We start from the raw sequence: 16,078 nt of genomic DNA on the forward strand, positions 1-16,078 counted from the left end.
CCTCATTAAAACCATCCCTAGGGCAGTGATAGACAAAAACTTCATTATATTCAAAATTTTGCTTCAGAAATCGTCTCTTGTGGAGCTTTTAGGTTCGCTGTTTATTAATTTAAGGTCAACTGCATGTAGTTCCCAGCCACCTCTAAAAGCCACCCCTTGAAGTGACAAATAAATTTTTTAAATCGGAGCTGTTCCACCACTTTTCCACATTTTCCGGCTAATTTATTGTATTAATATACATGCAATTGTTTTATATTATGTTTTTAAGGTATTAAAAAAAAAAAAAAAAATGAAACGATCCAAAAAATTTGAAATTTTATTTATCGATTAATCATCCTTTTATACGCTTTTTGTGAGAAATTCATATCGATTCTCTGCGAACGGTTTAGGAGAAATTAACTGTCTAAGTCAGTTTTTTTTTTTTACCAAAAAAGGGCCCATTTTTTATAAACAGAGAATCCATATGAATTTTTCAGTATAAAAGGGTGATTAATTGATAAATAAAATTTTAAATTTTTGTTATCATTTTCATTTTAAGTGTTATAAGTTTAACCGCTATGTGTGTGTGTCTGTCTGTCTGTGGCATCATAGCGCCTAAACGTATGAACCGATTTTGATTATTTTGTTTGGTTTGAAAGGTAATTCAATGGCGAATGTTCTTAGCTATGCTTCAAGTATGAGTTTAGGGTACCGTACCCGAAAAAAATTATCGGCGATTATCATCAAAATCGGCTCAGATTGTAAAAGGCTTAGAGGAAAAAGATAACTTAATGGAGAGTGTTCTTACATATGTTTCAAGTGCTTAGGGTTCCATTGCCGAAATTGGAATTGCACTTGTATATACTTCTTTTGTGAAAAATTCATATCGATTCTTTGTACGGTTTATGAAAAATTAACTGTCAGGGTCAGTGTTTTTAACAAAAAAAAGCTTTTCATTTTTGTACACAGTTCTTAATTTTGATATAATTTTAAAGCTTATAAAACTTGAAGAATATTGATAAATGTTTTTTATGTAAATGGTAAAACATTTTTAAAAGCACTTATTGGCTAAAATAAAATCAACATTTATTACTACTACTAATCTGTAGGTACAGAGAATCGAATTGAAATTTATACAGAAGACGTATTAAATACTTATTAATTGACACACAAAATTTTAGACTTTTGGTAACACTTTCGTTTTGGTATCTACTACCCTAAAAGTGATTGTATTTCAAATATTAAAAACAAAATTAATAATCATGCAAAAAAAAAAAGATTCTTGTAATAAATATAAAGTATGTAAAAATTGATCCAGAGTTTGTAACGCTTAGTATTATTGGTATACACAAAGTTTTGGAATTGATGTTTATAAAATAACCCAATTAGTTCAACTACATTTGCCCAAATCAACACTACCATTTATAGTTCTTTTAACCCATTACTGGTATCGATATTTTTGTTACGTAGTTGGTATAGGAAGTTCAAAGTGACCCCAATTTAAAAAAATGGAAATTTTTCATGTCTAACTCAAAAATTTTGGATAAAGTGGGTGAATTATAAAATAATAGTCCTTTTGAAATATAGAAATAAAACTGTTCACTTTTCACTTTGTAACAATCGAAACTTATTTTAATCCCTGATTTCTAACAGTCCCTAATTTTAAGTAACATTTTTCTGTGTACTTTGAAAATAAAAAAAAACAAGTGAAAACAAACAATTGGCTGAGTTAATTGTTGAAATACCATGCATAGTCAGTGTTGATTTCTTTATCACATTACACATACAAACATGTGACACATACATAACTGATAATCAAGTATAGTACATATTATAAAATTTCCGCCTAATTGTCGCCCTCACGGGTAAACAGTGATGTTTACGAAAAAATGTTTCAAACAAAAGTTGTTTAATTTTTGATAAGGAACATTTTTTACATTTAAACTTTTGTTCTATATCTAACGGTTTACAAGATGGGTCCTACGGACCCAAGACCCAATTGACCTATGATGCTCGTTTACGAACTTGACCTCACTTTTTACGTCCTGAGTACGCTGTAAAAATCAGCTCGATATCTTTTTTCGTTTTATGAACACCTAAGACAAAATTTTTTTCCTAGCATCATTATTTTTAAGCGTTACAAACTTGGGACTAAACTTAATATACTATGTATATTTCATATATACATGATATAAAAATATAAAAAAACAAAAAAAAATTTAACTAAATCACTGTTTCATGCTTCAATATACTCTAAACTAAAAAAAAAATAGGAACTTTTCCTGAGATCGATGGAATAAAAAAAATGGCACACCCGTGCGCAAGGGAGGGGTTTTGGGACTTAAAACCCCTCCCATTAAGAATCTGACCACATAAATTTTGAACTAACAATATAGTCTTGTAAATGCACCCCTTTATGAGACGCATTTCCACTGACGGATCAGAAATCCATTCATATTTTGATTTCTGTACATTCTTTGCTCTATCTTTGAGTTGAGTACTTCAAACAGAAAACCTGAATCTTGGCGAGGCTATAGAACTGGCTGATGCTGCGAAACATATTTTGAAAGAAGAGGAAACGCAATTCAAAAATTAATAAAAAAATTTTCAAAACCATAAGCGATATCTGCGATGAATACGACATAAAATTACGACAGACAAGGTTCGCATCATTACAGACTCAACGCTCGAATATACAAACTGATTTAGTTGAAGATTTAAGATTGATTTTTGAATCATCACAATATTTTATCAAATTTAGCTTGCCTCTTTGTCAATAAAATGAAAATTTTTGATGAATACTTTTCCTTGACTTTTTGAACTAGAATATTCAATTTTGAACAATGTTTCCTGTAACATCTGGGTCGACAAAATTCAACTGTAGCGAAAACGCCATGCTGGGCAGCAAAATTCAATCAAAGCACTCGATATTTTCAATAAAGATGCGTTTCCGAATGTCACGAAATGCTTCGCGGTCTGGTAGTTTTGCCGAACAGCGACGAATGAACGCTCATTTTCAACTTTGTGTCATCTTAAAACATATCTTAAAAAATAATTTTTGTCTATAACTCGCAGAATTAACTAATTAAATGTTCTCTCACTCGAAAAAAGAATTTATTGTTTTTATTGACTTTATGACCTAACATGGCGAATAAGTTTGAACCCCTCCCTTGGGTAATTCCTGCGCGCGGGCCTGGTGGCATCATAATTATAACATGTAACATAGCGAGTTTCCAACAACATCGTAAATGATTCTTACAGATATTAATTTCAATATTTTTTACATTGCAGATATTGTTTTTGGTGTTTTTTTCAGTTACATAAATAGCAATGCCCCTCTTGATGTTCCAGCGTTGCCAGCAGTTGGATTTTCTCTTTGTGATTTGTTGCTTGTAGGATCTGTGTTAAAGTTCTCTACCTTGAATAGTATTTATAGGACCCCAAGGAACATTCAGCCAACTTAGTCAGAAAGGGGCATAGGGCCCCAGCGAGGGACACATGAAGCCCAAATTTTTTTGAATATATATTACGGGATGTTTAGGCATAATGCCCTTTGAAGTTGATTATTGAAATAAACATAAATATTTCCGCTATAAAAATTGATTTGTCGTACAAAATGATTTATTGAGAAATAACTAGCTTTGATCATTTTTTCACACCTAAATCTTTATTGTATTGAACGTTAATTTTCTGGACTTCGAGTTTGTCTCTAATTCCGTGATAAAATTTGGCTTTGAATCTGATTCCGGGAATGGATGTACATAATTCCGAGATACACACTTAACATAAGTAAATTAAAAATTTTTTTGTTTAATGTAATTAAGTTTATTGAGTATTTTCATATAAAATTTGACTGAAAAATAAAAAATTTAAATTTTTAAATTCGTTTAAAAAAAATCATAACATATTACATTGCAGAATACTAATGGTAAGAAATCAAAGGTGTTATAAATATTATCGTTATTAAATTAAATAAGTTAATAGAATTGTTATTTTCTTATTCTTTTAATAATAGTAAAAGTTATTTTAACTTAATGATAATCGAAAACTAATTTAAATAACAAAATATAAGTCAAGTTTCAATTTTCTCCTTTACAATGTGAAACTCCCGGAATTATCTGACAAAAATCTGCGGTATCTACTGCTTCTATTGGTATAAAATATTTTAATAATTATAACACCAATTTAAAAATAAATAATTCTTATTTCCCCTAATTACGGTAGCCTCCCGTAATATGGTTTACTATCACTGATTTAAGAACATAATTACGGGAATCATAATTTAAATTTAAAGAAAATAATTAATTAAAATAATTTGAAAAAGCTTTAAAATGATTTATTTATTCATTCCAATCAATATTTTTACATATTTAAATATGATAAACTTACCAATAAATTAAAAAAACCCTTAAAAATGTAGCACCTTTCGTATATAGACAACATATTTGTAATAAAGCTAGATGTTAACTTATCGCTCAGTTTTTGAGATCGATATGAGTATTTAATTGATTATTTTGATCAAAATAAAAAACTCCCGAAATAATGTACTACCCCGTAATAATGTACATTTACATTATTAATTGACAAATTTATATCCATGTATTAAACAAGATACTCGGATCGTCTACTACCTAGCCCTTATAATATAGAAGGTTCAGTTATCCAAATTTATTCAAATTTGACATGCACAATCTTAACATGAAAACAAACATTTTGATTCAGATGTTTTTCCAGATATTTGCCTAAAACTTTTTTCCCGTAATTTGGCTTTCTATTCTTTCTAATTTTTACAGTTTGCCAGAAAAAAATGCAAATTTTATTTCCTATAACTTCGTTTGTTATAAAAATTACAGTTTTCCTTCGTCTAAATAATAATGAAAACTTAATCGATAACGGTTAGATCAAAAAACAGTAAAGGATTTGTTGTCTTTTCGTACGGAACTTATATTTTTATATTTTCAGTGCGATCCGTTGTTTTAAGAGTACCATGTAAATATTAAACTGAGAGAAAAAGTGCAAACAGTGTAAATTGTTGAAAATTTTATTTTATGTAACTTCTTCACCATAAAAATTTTAACTTGACCAATATTAATAATAACAAGTGAAAACAAACAATTGACTGAGTTAATTGTTGAAATACCATGTACAGACAGTGTTGATGCGCAGTCGTTTGTTTTTTGACGTCACGTAAATAACAAAAGATATTCACTTTTAAATAGACACACACACAACTGATATTCCTATATTAATACATACTATAAATTTGCACCTAATTAACGCCCTCGTGGGTAAACAGTGATGTTTACAAAAAAATGTTTCAAACAAAAGTTTTTTATTTTTTTATAAGGAACATTTTTTACATTTAAACTTTTGTTCTATCTCTAACGGTTTACAAGATCGGTCCTACGGACCCAAGACCCAATTAACCTATGATGCTAATTTACGAACTTGACCTCACTTTTTACGTCCTGAGTACGCTGTAAATTTCAGCTCGATATCTTTTTTCGTTTTTGAGTTATCGTGTCCACAGACGGACGGACGGACGGACGAACGGACAACCGGAAATGGACTAATTAGGTGATTTAATGAACACCTATGACAAAATTTTTTTCGTAGCATCAATATTTTTAAGCGTTACAAACTTGGGACGAAACTTAATATACTATGTATATTTCATATACATGGTATAATAATAACAATATTTTTATTTCCGTTCGTACATAGAAAATAGAAAAGGTCAATTTACAGATTGGTTTTTATTAACAAATTCTCTTAGCGTATAATGGTTCTTATTCAATATAGCAAAATTAAAGTAAATATTTAAACTAACGGAAAAAATTAATGCACCTTTGAAATTTTCCAGTTGTTTATTAGGGTGTAAGCACTTCGTAAAAAATGGCCGAACTCTCAGGAGCATACCTATCGGTAGTTGGAGGTTTTAATCGGTTTTTTACAAATTACAAAAAAACTATGCATCAAATAAAAAAAATTCTATTAAAAGTTCTAGTTTAACTATTTGTGTAAATTTTCGTTTTTTCGACTTTCTAGTTTCAAAGGTGACCGAGATACGCCAATTTTAAAATATATACCAAATTTAAACTTTTGTTCTATCTCTAACGGTTTACAAGGTGGATATTTTTTCATTTGATTGAATGAGCAAAAAACTTCCATTTTAAATAAAATTGGTATGTCTCGATCAATTTTGATACTAGAAAATCGAAAACAAAAAGAAAATGTGCAGAAATACTTTAGCTAGAACTTTTAATTGAACTTTTTTTTATTTGATGTATAGTTTTCTTGTAATTTCTAAAAAGCTGATTAAAACCCCCAACTATCCCACAAAAAAGGGGGGTAGGTACGCCCCTGGGAAGTCGATTTTTTTTGCAAAGTGTTTCCAACCTAATAAACAACTGTGGAAAATTTCAATGAAGCATTAATTTTTTCTTCATTAGACTAATATATCTATCGTTTACAAAAAGTACAGGTGGGATCCTAGCACAGAACCTTATGAAAGTCTCCGTGAACAGTGTTTGAAACTTGGCTTGATTTCTATGATTTCTTTGTTTATTTGACAGTTAATTTTCACACATTGCTCACGCATTGTGAAATACGATCTTGTTACTTTCAATTGTAGGCCTCTAATTCCATAGAATATCTAATTTGTGAATTAACAAATCTGTGTCTACACAATCAAAAGCTTTGCTTAAGTTTAGAAAGGTAGCTACAGCCAATTCTTTATACAGCCAAGTCTTTATTTAGTGCTTGGAAAAACTCCACAAACGCTTTGAAAACAGCTTGATAGATTGAACGCCCTCGTACAAAATCATGCTGTTCAGAGGCGATCAAGTTGAACTTTTCCAGAAAGCTTATTAATCTGTTGTAAATTACATGTTCGAAAATTTTTTAAAAGTTGGTAAAATAAATACGGGTCTTTAGCTATCTAAATCTAATAATTTAATCTTTTTATGTATGAGGCACACTGCAGCCTTTTTTTAATTAGTAGGGAAAGTACCCTGTAGGAGCATTTATTAACTATATCCAATAAGGAATGCAAAATTGAACTTATAAACAATATTTAATGGAATTTCGTCCCAACCAGATGATTTTTTGTTTTTTAAATTCATAATCCGAATCTTGACACGGAATTAATAAAGCTCTAGATAATTAACAAAGCTCTAATTCATTTATTTTTTCCTCAGTATTTTGAGCACCCAGCTTGTAATAGCATGGGACTTTCATGATAAGATAGATATAAGTGCCACAAGTAAAAAAATGTAAACAAATATTGTTAGGTTCAGTTGATTTTTTTCATTGAATGAAAAGGCAAAAGAAGTACCTCTCATATTTGTACGTTCGTATGTTATCATATTAAGTACAAATTATTATATTACAATACCTTTGAATAAATTACTTTCTTTAAAATAAAGAAAACATATTCTGGTACACACACTTCCAGTGCCGTAACGAGGGTACATAGCGCCGGTGGCAAGTATTTAGATTGTGCCTTATATGTATATCGGGATCGGCTCTAACGATTTTGATGAAAATTCGTATACTGATAGCATTTAACCTAAGAAATTTAATTAGATTGCAGAAACGCGGAAAACGCGAAAAATAAAATTTTCCCACAATATTTACGTAGTCATATCGTAAAATTATAAGATTATTGTCAATCATTTTTTTTTTTGGACAATTTGACAGTTACATATAGCACTTGTAGCTCCACTAAATATTAAATATTATATAAATGGTATTGGTGCATACACAGCATACTTTTTGAAGAGGCTCTTTATGCGAAACAAATTATGTCTTTCCTATCTCCAACATATTATACAAAGGTAAAGGTCTTTTAAATTTTAAAGGCATAATGTTTATGCCGTCAGCGCCAAATAATAGCTAAACGAGCCAGAATCATTATAAATTTCCGAAATTTCATTTCAACATTTTTATTAGGCCCAAAATTATTTTGAAATAAATCATAATAATTTTAAAGAATAACTTCATTCCCATTTTTAATGAAAGCAATGTATTTAAATAATAAATATTTTTATTAAATTTAGAAAATCCGCCCTTTATTTCGCAATAACTTAGGAGCCAATCAATCTTTTTGCGGAATTAAAATTTAAATAGCAAAACCGGAAATACGAAATAATTGCATTTTTTTTTTTATAAAACTTTGTTTTAAATTGTTACCACATTTTTTATTTCTTAAATTTTATTGCCCAAATGTTCATGGATACAAAATTTAGCAAACCACCTTAAATTATTGTGTGTTAAAGCTTGGGCAGGTACTTTTCCGAAAAATATTAGTTTAAGGGTGGTAAAAAATAAATGCCATTGATGCGACCAAAAGCGTTTGTATAAGACAAAGGCGCGCTATTATAATCATCATTATGCGTTTATTACTATATACCAGGCATGGGCAAATGTGACTCAGAGAAGTCCCTCAGACTTCTGTAACTAAATAACGAGCAAGACAGCGACTGCCAAACCAGTGTCAACTTAAAATAAAAGTAAGACAGAGAGACAACATTTTTTTTCTACCTATCTCATAACTATTAGAGAAACTGAGATAGGTGGAAGAGTCGTATACCCGTCTCGCTTCCTCCTCTATGAGCAATGCAGGCTTGGATAAAGAGACACACATTAGAGTTTATGGCACACAATAAAGTTATAGCAATGGTGACTTCGACTTAAAATAACGCTATATACCTACACACATAATATAACATGCAAGATGCTATAGACATATATATAACAAATTAAATCATATACCACGGTTTACTGTCGGCTCAGAGTGTTAGCTTTTATTTTATTTTTTAAATGTTTATGACTTTATATTAAAAGTTAATTCGGAGTTCGGAGAATTCTCTATAGTATTTTTTTCTACAAAATTATGCTATTTATAATATTGTAAATTAATGAGAGCCTTTTTGATATTTATAATATTGTAAATTGATGAGAGCTGGTTTAATTACAAGTGCTTTTTACATGATTCTTTACTATTTTTTTTTTACGTATAAAACATACTTTTTTACCGACATACCCTAGTTACGGACCTGCACATTTTACAATTTTAAGATTTTTAATCCAAACATTCCTTCTGCTAAGCATTTCATTTTCCATTTTTTTACTTTCTGACTATCCTTTGGGAATTTATGAAAATTTTTTGAAGATTTGCACATACGATATTTATACGACATTGCTGCCCAAATTAAACTTAAACAAATTGTTTTAATGTTTTATATAATTCTTATTGTAAAATATTATTACTTTCTTCACTCCTCACTTTTTTCGTCATGAGCACGCTGTAAAAATTTCAACTTGATATCTTTTTTCGTATTTGAGTTATCGTGATGACAGACGGACGACAGACAGACGACAGACAGACAGATATAAAAATCTGTAACGTTGTATGCAAAAATTATGCAGGCTGCAATTGTTTCAACATAGAGAGTTTCAAAATAAAAGAGATAACATCGATCGTGCCATATGGAGAGGGAAGTGGGGATGAACAATCAATTATTATCAAAGATACACAAGTAAGGTATCGAATAAAAGAGCATGACGTGTACATTACTTCCATTACTATAACCCTCGACGCAAGGGGAAATGGGAGTGGAATGAAAGTAGGGATGAACAATCTGAATTCTTTTATCGGGACGTCGTCAAATTTTATAAAATTTACAAGCTATTAAACTTCTCATCTATTTCCATGCGACCATAATGTGCCCAGTGCCGGATTTACCTCTGACGGGGCCCCAAGCAACCTCAGGTTTTTGGGGCCCACATTGTAAAATACACCCCCCCCACCCCCCGATATTTCAAAATAATGAATAACTAGTTAATTTTGCATAATCAATATATTTTACAGTTACCTTACTATCTAAATTACAACTTTTTTCTAAAACTAGCCTGTCTACTTGTCTGCAAAAACATTATTGAGGTTATGCGATAACAATGAAGTAAAAGTGTTTTCATTTTTTAATCAATCATAGTACAATTCTGGTCGTTGAACTAGTTTTGATTCAAAGTTGAAGTGAGTTTTTTTGTGTTATTGTTATCTGAGGTACAATATAATTACCTATTACTATACGCGGGAAATACAGATTTAAACTAATTTCAAATCGTTTGGGGACAATGAATGATCGATATTGTTGACATGGATTTTTTCTTTTTTTCATGTGTTATTTTTTTTTTTTTTTCAAATTTTCGAATGTGTTTTCAAAATTTTCCATTTTTTGAGGCCCCTGTCCAAGCGAGGCCCCAAGCAATTGCTTCCTTTGCTTCCCGGTAAATCCGCCACTGAATGTGCCACAGCGAAGCGTGAAAGGGTACAGCTAGTAACAAATAAATTTTAAGTTTTCGAAACATACCAATCGATTTATTGTTTGAAAGTACACGTTTCTTATAGTATGGAAATTCATAATTAAGAAACATGCACAAAGGTATGATAAAAACCACGTAATAATAACATAAATTCACGTGGACAGTGAGAATATCATTCACTCTGGTCGCCAGGTACCTCCGAGATCGATTCTGTCGCAATATTCGTGTTCAGCGAACCCAAAAAGCCCCGAATAACGAGTTTGGGCCGATTATAAAACGAATGTCCTGAAAATTCCAGGATAATAATTTGGACTGATTATATAATAAATTTCTCGAAAACTCTAGAAGGCTACGAAGCTACTGTTCATCCTGGGCACCAAGGTCTCTGAGACCAATTCTGTCACGATATTCGTGTTCAGCGACCCCAAAAACCTCCGTGTAACCAGTTTGAAATCATGTTCATCATTATTAACCGAATTGTGAATTTAATATTTACGGTCAATTTAGAATGCAATTATAAAATGCATATTCTTATAAATCAAATTAGGTCATAAAATTTCCTGACGCTCTAACGAATCGAATGCCGAAAGCCGCATTCAAATCCGACTTACTGCTCAAATTTTCCGAATATTGATTCGTTCTTTCGTCTATCAGATGATTTTATCAGGATTTTTGTGTTTGTGCAATGTTCAAAAACAATTTTGATTTTATATGAAATGTTTGAAATATAAGGTCAGTAAAACTACCCATTTTAAGAGATATTCAAATAATCCAAGTTTGTGGCCTCGAGCATCGAACGAAACTTTTCCAAAAATCGAAAAACCCGTAAAAATTTCAAATTTTGGCTACGTCCTAGAGGGGTAGTTTTTGAAGTACCTTTTCAACATGTTTTTCAGTAAATTAAATTTGTTATTATACAATATGAGACTAAAATCGTCTCTGTAGACCCAATAGCTTCCGAGAAAAAACTATTCAAAATTCATCATTTATTTTAACTTCGCAATTTTTTGCATTTCAGTAAATCATTCAAATTATTCTAGCTGGAGGTAGTTCCACTTACTTCTGATGGAGTGTGCTAGTGTTGTTCTTTGTCAAAATTATTAATTCAAAAACACATAATATTGCAAAAAATTACGAAGTTTGAAAAAATGATACACTTTGAAAGGATTTGTCTCCGAAACTATTTGGTCTACAGGGACGATTCTAGTTTCATATTGTAGCAAATTTAGTCTACTTTAAAAAAAAATCTTGAAAAAATACTTCAAAAACAACCCGTTTAGTGTTATATTCGCCAAAATCTGAAAAATTTTTGAAAATGTACTTCAAAAACTACCCATTTAGGGCGTAGCCAAAATCTGAAATTTTCACGGGTTTTTTCGATTTTTGACAAAGTTGTGTTCATCGCTCAAGGTCACAAACTTGGATTATTCATTGGGACAACATCATAAACAAGTCTACTAACAATCAGAACTACCGGATTTGACGTTAGCTCTGATGTATAAAGTTGCGTCGATAAATTTTGAAAGGCTTTCTCGGAAAGTATTGGGTCTATAGAGTCCTCTCACGTCTCACATTGTAGCAAATTTAGTCTACTTTAAAAACTTTCCAAAAAGGTTTCATCAAAAAATTATTACTTTAGGGTTATAATCGCCAAAATCCAAAACTTTCACGGATATTTCGATTTTTGACAAAGTTGCGTTCAGCGCTCGAGGTCACAAGCTTTTATTATTCATTAGACCAACATCATAACCAAGTATTTTCAAACGACAAGGTTACTTTATTATATCCTACAAGTCATTATTTCAACAATTTAACGTGTAAATAATTCACGTTATCTTGCAACTAAACAATATGTGAACGCGTTGTAACAATTGACATCTATACATTCAAAATTATCTTCATAAATCAAAACTAAAAAATTACATTTATAATTTAATTTAAACGTTTCAAAACTTTTCGATATAATTTCGAATAAATAAAAAAAAATTGAAAACACATAAAAATAATTATCCTAAAAATTATTTGAATGATTTTTTGATTGAAATAATAATTCATTGAAAAAAAACTGTATATGATAAATTTGTTATTCAACAATCGTATAGGTAAAAATGAAAAATGCGCATGTGTAGAAACCAAAACACATATCGGTTACTCGAAACTAACTTTTTGCGAGAATTCACGTGTTTAAAGTGTTAGCGAACGTTAGTTGTACCTAGAACATTCATTGTAACATGTAAAATTAGTATCGTGTTGCGGCCGGTGTTTATTATTGTTGTCTACTTCGAAAGTCTTATTATTGTGTAATTCGAAAAACACAGTTTAGTGTATTTGTTGTGTATGTGTGTCATATAATAAAATTTATTAAAAATATATTAAAAAAACAAAAAAACAAAGCGTACATAAAAGCTTTTGGAATAATTATGTGTAATTTAATTTAAATTTAATTAGTTTTAATAAAAAAAATGTGATAATTAAATGTGTAGTTTAATTGTGTATTAATTAATATTAAATAGTAATTATGTTTATAAACATATGTGTTTTAAACAATTTCGTTTGTTTTTCAATGTTTATAATTATTTTTAGTAAGTACATAAATTTTCTTTTATTTAAATACCGGGGGATACCTTAAACTTGACATATTCTTGAAAATTTTTTTTTGATTTCGAGTTGAGGTATAGTTATTGAAATAAATACCACGATACTCGAAATAAAATTGTATATTAAGAAATTCTATTTAAAAAACAAGCAACAGACTTACATGTCACTAAATACCGATATTTCGATTACAACGCAATCATCGTCAGTAGCTAAATTTATTCATATAAAACCTTACAAATATTTTTCACAAGATTAAAAATAAATATGCAAAACATTACCCACAATTACAGTAACGATTTACAAAAATAAAAATACAAAATTTATCACAAATTTGAAGAAAAAATTTCCCAAGACCACCAAACTTTTTGTAAAAATTTCACAACAAATCTTTTAGTGGGTTATCATTTTTGTTTTTCTAAATCGTTACTGTAATTGTTGGTAATGTTTTGCATATTTATTTTTAATTTTTTAATTTTGTGAAAAATGTTTGTAAGGTGTTGGTATCATGAATAAATTTAGCTACTTACGATGATTGCGTTGCAATCAAAATATCGATATTTAGCGACATGTAAGTCTGTTATATGTATTTTAATTGTATTTTTTTAATAGAATGTCTTAATATACATTTTTATTTCGAGTATCGTGGTATTAATTTCAACAACTATCTATTATCTAGAAAAATGCTTCAAATAAAAAATTTTCGGTTCATCTTAAGCGTACATAAATTCAACGGAAACTTTTGGTCTTCATTAAAAGTTCCCTTTGATTAAAAACTGGGAAGAACTGGAACAACATCATAAATTAGAAAGTTGATCTCCTCATTTAGAAGGTTGCATTTATTCGAAACACTTTTTCGAAAACTACTTATGGTAGTACGATCATCGAAGCAATTTTAAATTTAGGGTTGAAATTATGTGTACCTTATTTTCAACTTTGATGATGAATTTTGTTATAACTTTATGAATGTAGACTAAAAATAAGGATAAAACTTTTCAATAAATAAATAGTTAGTACATAAATAATTAAACAAAATTTTCAATTTTCTATATTTTGAATATTACGCCAGATATCGAAAAATTGTACTCTTACTTTTCGTCTTATATTGCCAAGTTATAACATAATTCGCTATCAAAATTGAAAAAATATATTTTTTTAAATTTGGGTCGTTACTACCGTGTTACATACATCCTTAATTAGATATACATCAATAATTTAATATACTATGTATATATGAAATATACATAGTATATTAAGTTTAGTCCCAAGTTTGTAACGCTTAAAAATAATGATGCTAAGAAAAAAATTTTGTCATAGGTGTTCATAAAATCACCTAATTAGTCCATTTTCGGTTGTCCGTCCGCCCGTCTGTGGACACGATAACTCAAAAACGAAAAAAGATATCAAGCTGAAATTTTTACAGCGTATTCAATACGTAAAAAGTGAGGTCAAGTTCGTAAATGAGCATCATAGGTCAATTGTTTGTTTTCACTTGTTATGGTTTTAAATTTAATTTAAATAGTTATTTTTTAAATTTTCACGGACTAGTTTTGGAGAAATCTATGAAAACATATCATCCATCTAAAGTTTTACCATAAAACCAATGGTAAATATACTTTTTAAGTTATTTATTTATTTAAATAATCATTCTTTTTAAAATTGCCTTGGTGCTCGTACATCCTTAAGAAATTGAATGCAAAGTTTTACCAAAAATTGTTTTTTGCATATTTTTTTGTCGAATACAGTTGCTTTTCGCAAAATTGTTAACAAATCAATCAATTAGTTTTTTCAACAATTTAATCAAAAAAATGCTTTTATGCAGAAAATAGAGTAGATTTTTGCATTCAATTTTTGTATAAATTCAGCTTTCGAAAAAAATCTTTTTATAACAATTTTCAAATTTAACGGTTCTGTTTCTTATCAGTTATAAATCAGAGTGCGCTTTTGATTAAATTTAATGCTCGATAGAACTTATTTCGTGAATTTCAAGCATATGTCATGTTATCAAAAAAAACACTATTAATTATAATTTTTTTATAAGTGCAATAAAATATGGTAATTCTAGAAATTTGCTGTTGTTGTTTGTTTTACTTCCTTAAATGATTTAAAAAAAATTCATAAATTTTATTTTAAATTCAAATAAGTTTTTCAATTCGACGAAAAAACGAGATAAGCCTTAATTTTTAAATATTTAATTTTACGATTTTGTCGATAAATTTTAGAAAAATTTTATAGTATAAGCATATTTATGAAAAATTTTGACCACAATTTATTCTGTTGTCCATTTTTTCCCTAAGTTGGATATTTGCGTTTAATGTTCTAAAATTCAAAATTTGAAAAAAATTTTATTTTTGTGTTTTATAATTTTGAACGTAACATATACAAATCTCCAAAAATATTAAATTTAGAGAAAGGGTAATATAAGTTGAAATAAAATTTATTTTCTTAACGTGAATCGAAGAATTTAAAAAAATTAAATATTATAATTAACCCTTATGTGAGTGACAAAAAAAATCAACTTTTTCAAGCACCCGGATACCTTCATACAGTTGATGACGTAATATAAATAATTCTGTTCATTAATAGTATAGTATTGAAATGAAAGCACCCGGGTACCTTGCCACTCTATTATGGGGATAAAATTTTTTAGCTTCTTCAAAATATTGTGAATGAGCTGGTGGAGTTAAACAATAAAAAAATATGGTTTCTAAAATGTGTCGATATACTTTTACTTACCAGAGTGCTTCGTCACTCACATAAGGGTTAATGAAAACTGATATAGCTTGTGTCCTTGGCACATTAGGTAAACTATTTTTTAAGGACTTTTTTGACTCGAAGCATTAATACACTCTATAGAGATGTGGTATGATTTATTACACATGGCGTATATTTTAGAAGCAATTTGATTACCTATATCGTGGTGATTTCGAGAAATTTAAGTAGGCATTATGCTTTTGTATAGAAAGAATTGTATGCAACAATATTTTGTAGAAAGCATATAGAAACGCGTTTAGAAACGATTTGATTATATCGTGGTGATTTCGATAAATTTTAGTAGATAGTATAGCTATTGTATAGAATTGTATATTATGTAGAATTGTATGCAACTATTTTTTGTACAAAGCGTCCCATTTCCTAAAAAATTAATTTAAAACTTAAACCAGAGATAGCAAAA

This window comes from Chrysoperla carnea, chromosome 5 (assembly GCF_905475395.1).
Source record: "Chrysoperla carnea chromosome 5, inChrCarn1.1, whole genome shotgun sequence".
NCBI lineage: Eukaryota > Metazoa > Arthropoda > Insecta > Neuroptera > Chrysopidae > Chrysoperla > Chrysoperla carnea.